This window comes from Phyllostomus discolor, chromosome 3 (genome assembly GCF_004126475.2).
Source record: "Phyllostomus discolor isolate MPI-MPIP mPhyDis1 chromosome 3, mPhyDis1.pri.v3, whole genome shotgun sequence".
Lineage (NCBI taxonomy): Eukaryota > Metazoa > Chordata > Mammalia > Chiroptera > Phyllostomidae > Phyllostomus > Phyllostomus discolor.
Window position 1 is genome coordinate 115,885,460 of NC_040905.2, and position 13,814 is coordinate 115,899,273.

The following is a 13,814-nucleotide window of genomic DNA, read 5'->3' on the forward strand; positions in this document are numbered from 1 at the left end:
AGAGAGAAACTTCAATCAGTTGCCTCTTGTACATGCCCTGACCAGGACAGAACCTATGACCTAGGCATGTGCCCCAACTGGGAATCGAACTTGCAACCTTTCAGTTCACAGGATGATGCTCTGACCAACTGAGCCACACTGGCCAGGGATGAACTTCATTCCTTTTCACCACGGTGAAGGGGATTAGCAAAGCACTGGTCCAGAAGGACATGCCTGGGCTCAGCACAGCATGTGGTGGAGGCCTCCCCACACTGTGCCCATGCACCACTGGCCTTGTAGCCTAGTGATGTCCCTCATGACCCTGTTGTCCCCTGACAACAGCCAAGGCAGGGAAAAGCACAAAGCAGTTCACCCACTCCAAAAAATCGCTGATGGAGGCTGGAGTTGCAGGAACATCGTAATTACCTGTCTGTTGACTGCCATCCTTCAAAGAGGTATTTCAAATTCAGAGAAAGGAGGTAGAGGAAGGAGGGATGTATCAAAATGATCATTAAAGTCTCAATTTTCTGGAATGGCACTTCATTTTCTGACAGTTGCCACATCCTGGTGATCTGGGGAATTTACCAGGGCAGCCCCTCCTGCCTGCTGGGACCCACTTCATCAGGAGCTGTAGGCAGAGTTGTGGGGACACAGAGGAGGAAGGCTAAGGGCTGGGTGGCACTGATGAACATGACATCAGCTGTCTTCACCTGGCCACCCGTACTCAGGAGTGGGGCATCCACGGCTACATGGCCAGACTGTCAAGGACAATCTGGTGCTCAATCCAGTCTTCCTGGGCCAGCCACTCTCCAGCACAGCACAGCAGCCGCTCTGCCGGCTGAAGTCAAGGCATAGTGTTCCATCAGAAATCTCAGGGCAGAGCAGGCCTGAAGTCACGAGTTCCTCCTGCACATCCCTTCTTTCAGGGTTTCTAGATGCTCTCATGTCTGTTAGCACTGATGCAGGACAACAGACCCCCGGGAACCCACGCTCACCACAGCCCTAGGACGTTATGAGGTAATCAGGGCAAGGGACCGACACAGGTGAACAGGAACCAAAAGTTCTCAGCTGTCGGTTGAGATCCTCCCTCTCGGCTCTGTTTTGGGTGCATGAATCAAGATTGTTGGATGTTTTTAAGTTCAATGTTCCGGTGTTCAGTGGAAGCAGGGGCCAGTCAGAATAGGGACCGCTACTGACGCCCTGGCAGTCCTCTGAGTGAAGGCACTTCCCACACAGCTGCCCAGGTAACACTTGGGCCGTCTGGAGGGGCCGGCTGGAGAGACGCTGCCTGCCTGGATGGCACGTTTGCAACCCCCTCTTTTCCAGCAATGGTGACCCCCCAGTGTGTAATGATGCAGCTATTTTCCAACATGATTAAAAGTCACAGGGAGACTTTTTAAAAATCCCTAACAATGAACAAAAAACGAGTAATAAAAAATTGGATTTAAGAGTGAAACAGAAAATGCTAACCAATGTCCTCTCCTGAAGTGTTTAAAGCAACCACCAGAAACTACAATGCTGGCTAGTGGCTGAAGGAAAGGAAACCATTCCCAGTAGGCTCTCCCCACTGCAAGGCTCTACGATGGGGCTGGGAGCACCCCTGGGCCAGGGGAACTGTGAACATCATGCCCTCACGGCGAGGCAGGTGACCCAGCGGAGCCTAGGCCACCTAGTGACTTCGGGGAAGGCTCCGTGCAGCGTTGCCCCTCCACACTGGCAGGCGGTGCTGCTGGGCTGAAAGCCCAGGCTGTTCATAGTTCCCAGATCTCACCTCCTGGGAAACACGGTCCCAGCCAGGATGTCTGAATGAAGTGCACTCCTGTGTTTTCAAGATGACATCCAATGCCCAGAGTGAGGGTACCACCCCCAAACCCAAGACAGGATGCTGTTTCTTAGTGTTACTTCTTAGGCAGGGAAAATAAGCCCCGAAAGGCACACAAAAGGAAAAAAAAAGGAACCAGAAAAAGCTTTTCATAACACAGGGAGACACAGGGAAGTGTCCTGGGATCCATACAGCAGCCATCCAGGCAGGCTCGGGTGGCCATCCTGTACGTGCATGCAGCCCAAGACACATTCCCCTGGCCTGTGAAGCCTTCACCTTCATGTGCTATGGCCAAGGAAATGTGACTCACACCATAGGGCGCGCTTGGGGACAGAAAAGGCAATTCTACAAGTCTCAGTGGGCACACAACTTTGTGCAACCCCAAGGAGGCAATACTAAGCAGTGTGGTGGACACTCTCAGTGGGTCCAGGATCCTGCCTCCTGGCAGTCATGCCTCTGGGTACCTCCCCTTAAGGGTAGTAGGAGCTGATACTTGCTTTTGATCCTGAGTAGGGCCAAGTAATAGATGCCCCCTCTGTGATCACATTACGTGAGACTCCTGTAGGCTGATTCTCTCACTTGATGGTTCTATGAACAAGCTGCCGTGTAGAAAGGACCATGTGGCCAGGAACAGAGGGTGGCCAGGTGCTGCCAACAGCCATGTGGGTTTAGAAGGGATTCTGTCCCACGCCTCAAGTGACTACAGCCTGTGAAAAACCCTGAGGCCCTGTAAGGACCTAGCTAAGTTGTGCCCAGATTTCTGACCCCAAAAAACTATACACTAATAAGTGGGTGTTGTTTTAAGGTAGTCAATTTGTGGTAATTTCTTAGCTGGCTTGGGATGCTATAACAGAATATTACAGATCGGGGAGCCTATAAATGACAGAAACTTATTTTGCACCGTTCTAGATCCTGGAAATCCAAGACCGAGGTACCAGCAAAGTCAGTGTCTAGTGAGATCCCACTTCCTAGTTCACAGACGGTCAGCCTCTTGCTGTGTCCTCACGTGGCAGAAAGGGCAAGGGAACCCTGTGGGGTCTCTTGTAAGGTACTGTTTCAATTCACAAGGTTCTCCACCCTCAAGACCTAGTCAACTCTCCAAGGCCCCAACTCCTAATACCACTGCCTTGGGGGTTAGGTTTCTACATATGAATTTGGGGGCAGGGGGCGGGTCCCAAACATATGGTCCATAGCAATAACTAATACCAGTTATTGCACACATACACTCCTCTGAGCAGCCACTATACCTATGAAAACCCATCAGAACAAAACAACAAAAGAACTTTTTATAAAGGTGTGGTGTTGGAGTAACAGTCTGGAGATGCCCACACCCTAATCCCTGGGACCTGTGAACACGCTTCCTACAGGGCTGAGGTACTTTGCAGGTACCACTGAGGCCATGGATCTTGAGAGGGAAGAGGATCCTGGATTATCCTGGTGGGCCCAATACCATCACATTTGTCCTTAAAGGTGGGGACCCTTTCCCGCCTGAGTCAGAACGATGAGTTTGGAGGCAGGAGAGACTCAAAGCCCGGGAGGGACCTTGATCTGGCTTTGAAGATGGAGGAAGGGGAACACAAGTGAGGAATGTGGGCAATCTCTAGAAGCTGGCATGGCTCTCAGTTCACAGCTAGCAAAGAACGGGGACCTTGGTCATACAGCACAAAGAACTAAATTCTGCCAACAACTCAATGAACAAGGAAGAAGACCTGCAGAAAGGAACATGGCCTGTCAACACCGTGACTGTTGACCTAGGGCCTACATACAGAACCGTCAGACAATGTTATAGCAGTAACAAAAAATTAGTATCTAGGTATAAAAGTAAGTAAAGGCTATCTACTACTTACATAAGTCTTTTATTATAAGTAAACTGGATACAAACTAAAAAAATCCATCCACTGTGGAATGTTTAAATAACAGAAGGTGACCCACAGAGCAGAGCATGTACGGCCCTTACAGAGAAACAGGCAGCTGCTGAAATGAAAGCAGGATGTGGGGCAAACGGAACTTTTACACCCTCCTGATGGGACAGAAGTTGTTCGGCTGCTTTGGAAAACTGTTTGGTGGCATCAACTAAGGCTAAACATATATATACCCTACAGCCCAGCAATCCCACTCCTCAGAGGACCCCCTGCCAGAAACATGTGCATATATCCATCAAAAACACATACACATAAAAAACACATAAGACTTTGTATTATTGTTCTACACAGTGTGTATTTTGTTTTTTTAGATTTTATTTATTTTTAGGGAGAGGAGAAGGGAGGGAGAGAAACATCAATGTGTGGTTGTCTCTCATGTGCCCCTTACTGGGGACCTGGCCCACAACCCAGGCCTGTGTCTTGACTGGGAATTGAACCCACAACCCTCTGGTTTGCAGGCTTGGCGGCAATCAATCAATCCATTGAGCCACACCAGCCAGGGCTGGTATGCCTTTTTTACAAACTAAGGCAACACTTTCCACCCGAAAAAAGATTACAACTTGCTCTACGAAGGCAATCTGGAACTGACCCTGCAATATTCCTGAGGTGTGCCTGTGTGAGAATTTCCATAGGAGCACTATTCAGAATAACCCCCAAACCCCCCTGCAGAAAGTGTGAAGTCTACACAATACAAAGGAGTGAACTACAACCACACATGATAACGTAGCCGAATCCCACAAAAACTGGAGACACAAAGAAGCCAGAGACACAAGAGTACAAATGGTGGGATTCCATTTACAGAAAAGCTCTAGAAATGCAAGCCAGTCTATAACACAGAGGTCAGCGGCTGTCAGGTTGGGGGCCAGAGGGGCTGGCGTGCAAACAGCACAAGGACGGTGTGTGCACACCTGTCAACGCTCCTTCTACTTCTAACTTTAAATGCATACAGGTTTTTGGTACATAAATTATACCTCAATAAAGTTTATCAAAAGAAAGAAAGGCTGACAATATCAAACGGCGGCCAAGGTGTAGAGCACGGAACCCTCATGCCTTGCAGGTGGGAACTCCCAGTGACAGAGTGACTTTAGGACACAGTCTGGTGAGTTCTTGTAAGTTAAGCAGACACACAAGGACTTGTGCATTATGAATGTGCTTCAAGAACCTGAATCACCTGGCTGGCATAGCTCAGTGGATTGAGCGCGGGCTGGGAACCAAAGTGTCCCAGGTTCGATTCCCAGCCAGGGTACATTCCTGGGTTGCAGGCCATAACCCCTAGCAACCGCACATTGATGTTTCTCTCCCTCTCTCTCTCTCTCTCTCTCTCTTCCTCCTTTCCCTCTCTAAAAATAAATAAATAAATAAAATCTTAAAAAAAAAAAAAAAAAGAACCTGAATCATACACTCACAAGTGGCCAATGTGATAAATATGCATATTTTACCACAAAAACTAAATTTTAAAAAGTGTTTAAAGGACTTATACAAGAATGTTCACAGCAGCATTATTTACAATAGCCAACAGCAGTACCGACAGGTAAACAGAAAAACAGATTGGGATATATTTATGCAAAGGAAGGTAGGAACAAAAAGAAAGGAACGTGAGAATTTCACATACATTATGCTGAGTGAAACAAACCAAAGATAAGGAAAACCTTATTGCATGATTCAATTTACAGGAAGTTCTGGAGAGGCAAAAGTACTCTAGAGGGACAGGAAGCGGACTGGTGAGGGCTGGGGCCGGGGGCCAGACTTTCAAGGGGCAGGAGAGAACCTGAGGGGTGGGGGAGGTGGACATATTCTAGGTCTCTATTCCAGAAGTAGTTATGTAGGCGTATACACTTGTCACACTCACCCGACTTACACGTGCACTCTGAATAGGTACATTTTATTGTCTGTCAATTATGCCAATAAAATCTATTTTTAAAAAAAGTAAACCCACTGGATATTGACCTGCTCAGAGTTTAGATTAGTAGGCCTTTTGACCACAAGGGCCTGAATCACCCCACAAGATAAGTCTGAATACAGAACAGAGCCAGGTGTGAACACCTGCCCCTAACGTGCTGATCACATAGGCATTCTGGGGAAAAGGACGATCCTCGGGTGACCCATGCCTGCCCTTCTACAGGCGAGGGTCTACCACCACAGGCGCACGTACAAGCCGGTCGCTCGGGAGAAAAGAAAGGGAGCTGCCTGGTGAAGGACGAAAAGAAAGCGGAAGTTACCTAATAAATTTCAAAATGCTTTTGTGTCTCCACTGGCATGCTGGGTTTCAAGAAAAACGCTAGGGCAGTGAAGAATTTTCCTTAATGCCTTAAAAACCACACCAGACCAATTCAAACCAAAGCTTTCTGTTGTCCATAAAGGAAAACAAGCACGTCTGTACGCAAAACCAGGGGAAATACAGGACAGCTGCAATTAGTCATAACCCCCAAATACACAGATAACCACCGTTTATGTTTTCGTGTATTTCACTGCACGATTCTCTTTCATCTGACACTCACTGATACACTATATAATTAAGCATACTTCTTTCCCACTTAAGATTTCAGAGACTACCCCGTATCACTGAATATGCATTAAATATTCCTCCAAATCAGCATTTTAAAAGGCTGTATAATAATCTGACCCTATGACTATGCCATATTTCCACTCTTGAATGCGTAGGCTGTTTCAGGGTTTTCATTTTTAATAAAAAAAACAAACCACAAAGCCTTGATTTTTCCTAGCTGTGTCCCCTATCATTCCCCAGGAGAGATCCTAATTACTCGGTCAAAAGGGGAAGACTTCTTCAGGCTCTGGGTACAGGCCATGGAGTCCCTTACTGAGAGCACCCCACACGCGCTTCTGCGGCCCTCTGTGAGCGCCGTCAGTGCTGAGTGTTAGCGGACTCACTCTGTGACCGACTTGCAGGCGATTGTTCCATCCTGTTCAATTTTAAGGTTACACATCTTTCCATGTATTTTTCATCACAGCGATTTCCACCTGGTGCACTGTGGCAGGCAGGGTGGTATGCCACGGGAATCTTTACAACATGTGGTACCTGACTACTGAGTCAGCCTCCCTTAGACTGTCCAATCCAAAAAGGATGATGGCCAACACAACAATAACAACCCGGTATGAGTGAATAAAATTATACCTATTTTTTGGTCACACTGGCACAATATATAATATAGTTTTTGGTGCGCTGTAGAATTTTAGTAGTTTATGTGTGCCATGAGATGGAGAAGGTTGGAAACCGCTGTTTCATTATAATCTCCTCTCTTTGACTCTTTGTGTGGCCAAGTGACTTAAAATAAGGAAAATACTCCTACTGGCAACACCACCACTGAGGGGCCTGGTCACCTCTGACCTGGCCCCACTCAAGTCACTGCCAGCTCCAGTGACCAAGAGTGCATGCCGGCATGAGTGTGTGTGTCAGCCTGGGGCCGCCGACTCCTGCGGGAGATCTGTGTCACGGACCAGTGCAGCAGCTTCTGCAAGCTGCTCTGTCATCCGCACTGCTCCTGAGATCTGCACCAGGGACAGGCCTTCCCCTGCCCAAATGGTGACTTTAAGAAAATCGGACTCAGCTCCTGAAGCCTTTCAGCAGTTTGAGCACTGACAACAGTGGACCAGAAGAGAGCGGACCAAACAACGGAAAGCAGAAATCAATACAAAGTGATTACATAACAGTGCAAACACAAGTGCTAAGTGTGCATCTGTAATAGCCACGCAGGGCCCAGAGGCTTTGAGGCGGGTACCAGTGATGGTGCACATGCTGGGTGGACGGTCATCACTGCTGCCAAGTTGCAGCAACCGACTCCTATGCAGTGATTCTTGGGCCTGCACACAGAGCCTCGGCACCCCATTAGATGGCACCATGTTCCTTCAGTCACTCAAGGCTGTACAAAGCATCGAAGTCCTGAAAACATCACTTCACCTGTCACCCATCCCTCCCAGCAGAGACCTGAGTGGCAGGCACTTACCCTACCCTGGCCCCGTCGACAGGCAACTGCTTCCTGGGAAGGTCCAGGCTGGCAAGACACAGCTTATGACCCCAAGAAGTGCCAGATGGAACACAGGCCCACCTCAGCCACAGTGCTGCCACCCAACCTAGGAAGCACCTGGTGGCTTCTTGGGCTCACAAACACATGGTCCTCACCCAGCTGAGTAGTGTCTAGGACTGACACTAATGTACTTGCCCAGAGATCTGGCACCTGTCTGCCTGTACTTTGACACTTTTCAAAATCTGTAAAGTACCTGCCTTTCCACACTTGGGCTTTCTTCATTCTCTGCTCTTCCTCAAGGATGCTGGGATGCCCTCTCTGAGTGGTGGACTCCCTCTCTCAGGATGCCGGCCTCCTGATACTACACCCTCTGCACTACTTGGTTAGGCCACTCCTCCTTTTCCCTCCCTCTTTGCAACCCCGAAGGCCTGTCTTTCCTAGCAACCCCAGCCCCACATGAATTGCTTCCCTCTTGTGAGTTTAGACGAGGTGCCACACCCCTCTGCCACGTCAGCACCAGCACCTTGAGGGGGCAAAGCTTGTCTGGTCCCACCCACCATCCTGCTCAGGTCCTTGGATCTTTCCCTTCTCCATCAAATGCTGAGTTTACCGGTCCCTGGTCCCTCTTCTACCCTCTGAAGGGCATGTGGCCACAGCCGGTGAGATTATCTTCCCGTTTTGGCAAAAGACAATCGCTGTGGATATCAGAGTTTGCCTGTCACTATTGGCCCTATACGAGCACAATCATAGCCAGGAAACCTCAGAAACCTCGGTTAAAAGTTCAAGTTCACTTTACTCACTTGTATTTACCCTCATGTCCCATCCTAATGATGAACCCACACACCTGGTGTTGGCTCAGCCCCTCCCCTGGTCTCTGAGGCCTGTGCTCACAGTCCCAACATCCTGCTCCTGAGGGCCCAGGGCAGGAAACCCTGCCCCACAGGCCAGCTCCCCTCCCTCTCCCATTCTTTCTGCAGCTTGCTCCAGGCCAGGGTCCCACACACTGACACTTTTCCCCACTTTCTCCAAAACACCCAATGCAGGACACCCTGACTCATACAGCCCCAGGCCCCACAACACCCCATCGAGGGAGGGGCATGCCACCTAACTAGGTGCCGCCCACAACTCTGGCCTGGCTACACTCCATCCCTTCTCTTCCCCCTCACCCAGAGCAGCTCAGTGGCCAGGTTCTCAGGAACCAACAATGTCACATCTTGCCAATGACAATTCATTCAGAACAAGTGGCAAAAGTGCCTGCAGGACCCTCTCGCTTTCTTCTTCACTTCCTGTAACATGTTTCTATTTAATTCATCATCCAAGCCACAAACATTCTTGGTAATGGGAATGGTGACGTTAGACATACACAACACAACAAAGCAGTGTCACTGCAACCACACAACCTTGAAAGAGTGACCCAACTCTGCACAGGAGTGTGCCTGCCATGGAAGCACTTACCTGTTACCTGTTTAGCTTACGGAAAGTGCTAAAGATTGGGAGAAACTTAACATTGAAAACATTCTACCTACTCAAATGTTTTCTGAAAATTTAGGAATGGTCATGCCAGTACAAATTACACATCAGCCCAGTTAGCATAACCTGATGCAGATAAGGACATCTGTCTCCCCCTGCGCCCCGGCCTGCCACCATCTCAGGTGGGGCGAGTTGATCTTGACACCACACACAGCAGCTGAGTGCCTCTGGCAACAGGGCCAACAGACACAGACAGATCTGGAATGGCCCTTCACAGTCTTCTGGAAACCTCTCTGGAAACCCATGGTTTGCTGTCCTGGCCGGTGGCTGACCTGGGAGCTCTCAGGGCTCTGCTGCTCTGCTAGATGCAGGCAGGAGGGAGGCAGAAGGGCAGAAGCAGTGCAGTGAAAGGAGAACAAACGAACCTCAGTGACTGGTCCCGGGCCCCAGAGCAGAGGGAGGAGGCAGCCCCAAGACCAGGACAGAGGTGCCAGGAGAAGAAAAGAGTTCAGTTTGGGATGCACTGAAAACACACGCCAAATGCACAGGAGGCACCAGGGAGGAGGGCTATGATCACCAGAGAGAGGAGCCAGGCCCAGGCCCAGGGTGGAGGTGAGGGCAAGGGCACAAGGAGAGTGCCCAGCGAAGAGGGTCACTCTCACTACTCGAAGCACCGAGTTCCTTAAGAAGGGGGTCAGACAGCCCACACGAAAGAAGACAGGGGTTCCAGGCTGTGTGCTGCCCGAGAGCTGCAGGCCCTCAGTGTGCCGACCCTTGGCTCCTCATCCACAGAATGGAATGGTGAGGACACCTCCACCGCAGGGTAGCAGTGAGAACCGGATGAGGAACAGCGCCGAGGGGCTCGGCCCCACCTCAGACCCTGGCATCTAACAAAGAAAAGGCAAAGCCCAATAAACTGCCCAGAAAATGGATGAAGGCCAGACATGTGAGCCCAACCAAGCACAGAAAGAGAGAGGGACTGTCAGAATGGGGACGCTACACACAAGCTGCACCTTCATTCAGAACACATTCAGTTAGCGCCTCCTGTGTGCAGCTCTCATGCCAGGAGTGTCGAGGACAACACCGTATCGACTACACCAAATCTTCCTGTTGACCCTTGTCGTGAAGACGTGTGGGAACCAAGGCTCAGAGGACACGGCCGTTTTAGTCAGGACCTTCACCACCCTGGGAAAACAGGACGGGCTGCGAACCAGGGTGTGCCCAGCACACCGCCTCAGGAAACAACAGCCTTGGAGCAGAGTCAGATCTGGCAGTGCACTCGGGAGCAGAAGCTGCTCGTGGAACACTCTGCCTTCTTCCTGCCAGCTTCCACAACCCAGACTCTTTAGGGCTTATGTTCTGGAGCACATTTCCCTAGCAGATGGCCCAGTGGAACCTCTACACAAAGTGTTCTGCTCTGTTGAGGAGAGCACAGGCACTCTAAAATCACTCCTGTGCAGTTAAGAAAAAGGGAAAGCAAACCTCCTGAGAGGAAGGTCTCCAGATCTACGGAAACCAGTAAGCCCAGAGCACATTAGTATCACCAGACTCCAAGAGCCACTGTAGGCTCCTGCACGGTTGGCACATTGTCACGTGTGGCTCGTCACTACTGCAGGCATCAGTTCTAATAAAGGCTGTTTGGATGACTCATATGTTTATAAAGCAAGGAGAGCAACATGCACTCATGTACATGTCTGAGGAACAAGCTAGACAAGACTTCCATGTGGGTAAGTCATCTGAGTAGCCCAATGAAAGGGGTTTGGTTGCATGCTTGTCACTAGTGGGGACCTCACTGCCATGGGTCACCTGCTCCTAGTCAGAAGAACCATGAAACTTTAGGCTGAAAACAAGAAGGCTAGAGACGTGCTGAGGGATTTTAACAACACAGGGGAAAAAGAAATAGCGTGTATATCCATTGTAAGAGGATCAGAAATTTTAAAAAACTCTTGAATATTACAACTTTTTAAAAAAAGGTTTTATTTATTTACTTTTAGAGAGAAAGAAAGGGAGGGAGAAAGAGAGGGAGAGAAACATTGATCAGTTGCCTCTCACACGCCCCCCACTGGGGACCTGGCCTATAACCCAGGCATGTTCCCTGACTGGGAACTGAACCAGCGACCCTTCGATTCGCAGGCCAGTGCTCAATCCACTGAGCCACACCAGCCAGACCATGGATATTACAACGTTTTTAAAGGAAAAATTCCCATGTTGCTGAATCCTGAGAACCAGTTGCTGCAGAGCTTCCCAAACCCCCAGCAGGTTCCCTTAGGAAGCCTTAGGAGGAGCAGAGAGTATGCACATGCCCACCAACTTCACCCTGATAAAGAACAGGGGGCCCTTAGATCAGTGAGTGGTGGCCCTGAGCACAAAGGCCCACTTCTCATATTGCATACATCTCAACCTCAGGGACCCCCAGACACAGGGGCCAGGCACTCTGCCTTCTCTTCTCTGCTTACTGCTATGGGGAACTTGCAGTAACCTGTGAGTATGTCCTGGCCTTAACAGCACATGGAACCTTTCTAAGAGTGGTTTCTTCTCCATTTCTGGCAGGTGGTCCTCGGTGGGACCAAACACCTTCGCTATCCCAGGCAGGTCTCTAGGTTTTACTCAGTCAGCATGTCATAGGAAGTGTGGCAATGCACTGCAATCTGACAGAGGGGACAGAAGGTGGTTCCTATCTCTCCAGCTAGGCTCTGTGTTCCCTGAATGCTCACCACACCCAGCTGGAGTACCTGATGGTGAGGCTAAGCTGACCCTCAGAAGTACAAATCTATGTCCCAGGAAAAGATGCCCCTGAAGAAGCCCAACCCCTCTCACACTCTTCTCACATCCCACCAGCAGCCCAGAGGCAGCACTCCAGGAAATAACACTGCCACTGGAAAAGCAACTCAACCACCTACTGATTGAGTCATGAGGGGCACCCCTGACAGTGGCTGCCAAGTGTCCATAAAGGTGGCAGTGGCTGGTAGAAGCCTCAGCAAAAGCCCTCCCTCTCATGTCCCTGGCTGGCCTCATATTTTCCTCACCTATAAACAAATCCAGAGTTCCTCCTTTCTTGCCCTTCCAGGTGTCTTCTCTCAGCTAGGACTGAAAGCACATACTTTGGGAGGTGGCACAGCGTGCATCTAGCACAATTGCCCAATGCTGAAGCTGTTACAACAGGAAGGGCATCCAGCCAGTTCAGGTGATCCAACAACCTTGACAAGTCCTAAATCGAAAGGGTCGGAAGAGCTGCGTCCGCACTCTCAGCTGCCCAAAGGTAAGCAATTTGGCAAACAGTAAACGCTCAGAGCAGTCAGACAGGACTGACAAGAGCCCAGGAAACAAAGCAACAAAGAGTGTGGAGGGCAAGGACTTGAAGTAAAATTGGTGGGACAAGACAGAACTGCCAGAAAAACAAAAGATCCTTGGAGAGACTGGACACTGACATACTATAGGCAGAGTCCCTGGTTCTCCTAAGGAAACACCCTTTGTGGCCTGGGACAAGGGCCCCATCGCAGAGTGGGGATAGGCCACACTGCTTCTTGACTGAGATAACTATGTTTTTCTACATTAAACATGTGAATTAAGGGGAGCTCAGACAAGTGCTGATGATGTGTACCTTAGCCATGCAACCAGAAATTTTAATCCTCACCCAAGGATATGTTTTTTTATTGATATTTTTTTTTAGAGAAACATCGATGTGAGAAACAGATCAGTTGCCTCCTGTACATGTCCTGACCAGGGTTTGAACCCACAATCTAGTTATGTTCCCTGACCAGGAATCGAACCCTCAACCTTTTTGGTGTATAGGATGATGTTCCAACAAGCTGAGCCACCTGGCCAAGGTGCAACAAGAAATTTTAAAAGAAATTTTAATAACACCATGAACGGGAGGGGGGGGGAGGGTGTGTTTTCTTCCAGCACAAAGTGTTGATTCCCCTGAGCAGTGAGTAAACATTTCAGGGGAAAAGCCTGCCTTTGGGTCCCACACCCCCATCTGTGCACACACCACAGGGTCGTGAGACAACCCTGGCCGTCCACCACAGAACCACAGCCTCCATGAGACTACTGGATGCTCCCCCCTCAGGTACATCCTTTCTCAATCCCCCGAACATTTTCTTCACACACCTCCTAGGTCAGTTGTCACCCAGCAGCCACCAAGCTGCTCTGTGATTAAAACCCTTCTCCAGGAAGCTCACAGCAGAATCTCAGCCTCCCATTAAGCCCTTAGCCTCTAAAAAGGCCCCTAGGCCTCGAGCTGATAACTCAAACTGCCAAGTTGATTATACAGAATCCAGCTGCTTTTTCCCAGCCTCAGGCCTTTATTAGAGTTGAAAATAGTGAGAAAGAAAACAGATTGCAAATTGCCACAGGCTTGCTCCTTGCCAGGCAGTGTTAGGCTTTAACCACAGTGAAGAGATGAAGAAAGGCAAGGCGCTGATCCTTGGCTCCTAATTGCAGTCTAACCGGGTAGGGCAAATGGCTGGTTGGCGCAGTTCTCATTACAGACCCGATGTGACAGGAGGTGGCAGCTCAGGTCCACCGGGAGAGGCACCTCCCAAGCCAGCTAACTGTGGGGACTGCGTGGTGCTCACAAGGCTTCCGAGCAGCCTTGGGCCCAGCAGGGAGAGCCCCGCATACGAGGGCCCTGCGCCC

General features: G+C 49.7%; 1 protein-coding gene across 6 annotated transcripts in view; it reads right to left on the reverse strand.

The window, feature by feature from the left end:
• The window catches only part of RAB40C (RAB40C, member RAS oncogene family), a 31,927-nt gene that overhangs the window by 16,881 nt on the left and 1,232 nt on the right, over positions 1–13,814 (reverse strand). The gene's annotated exons all lie outside the window — the stretch shown is intronic.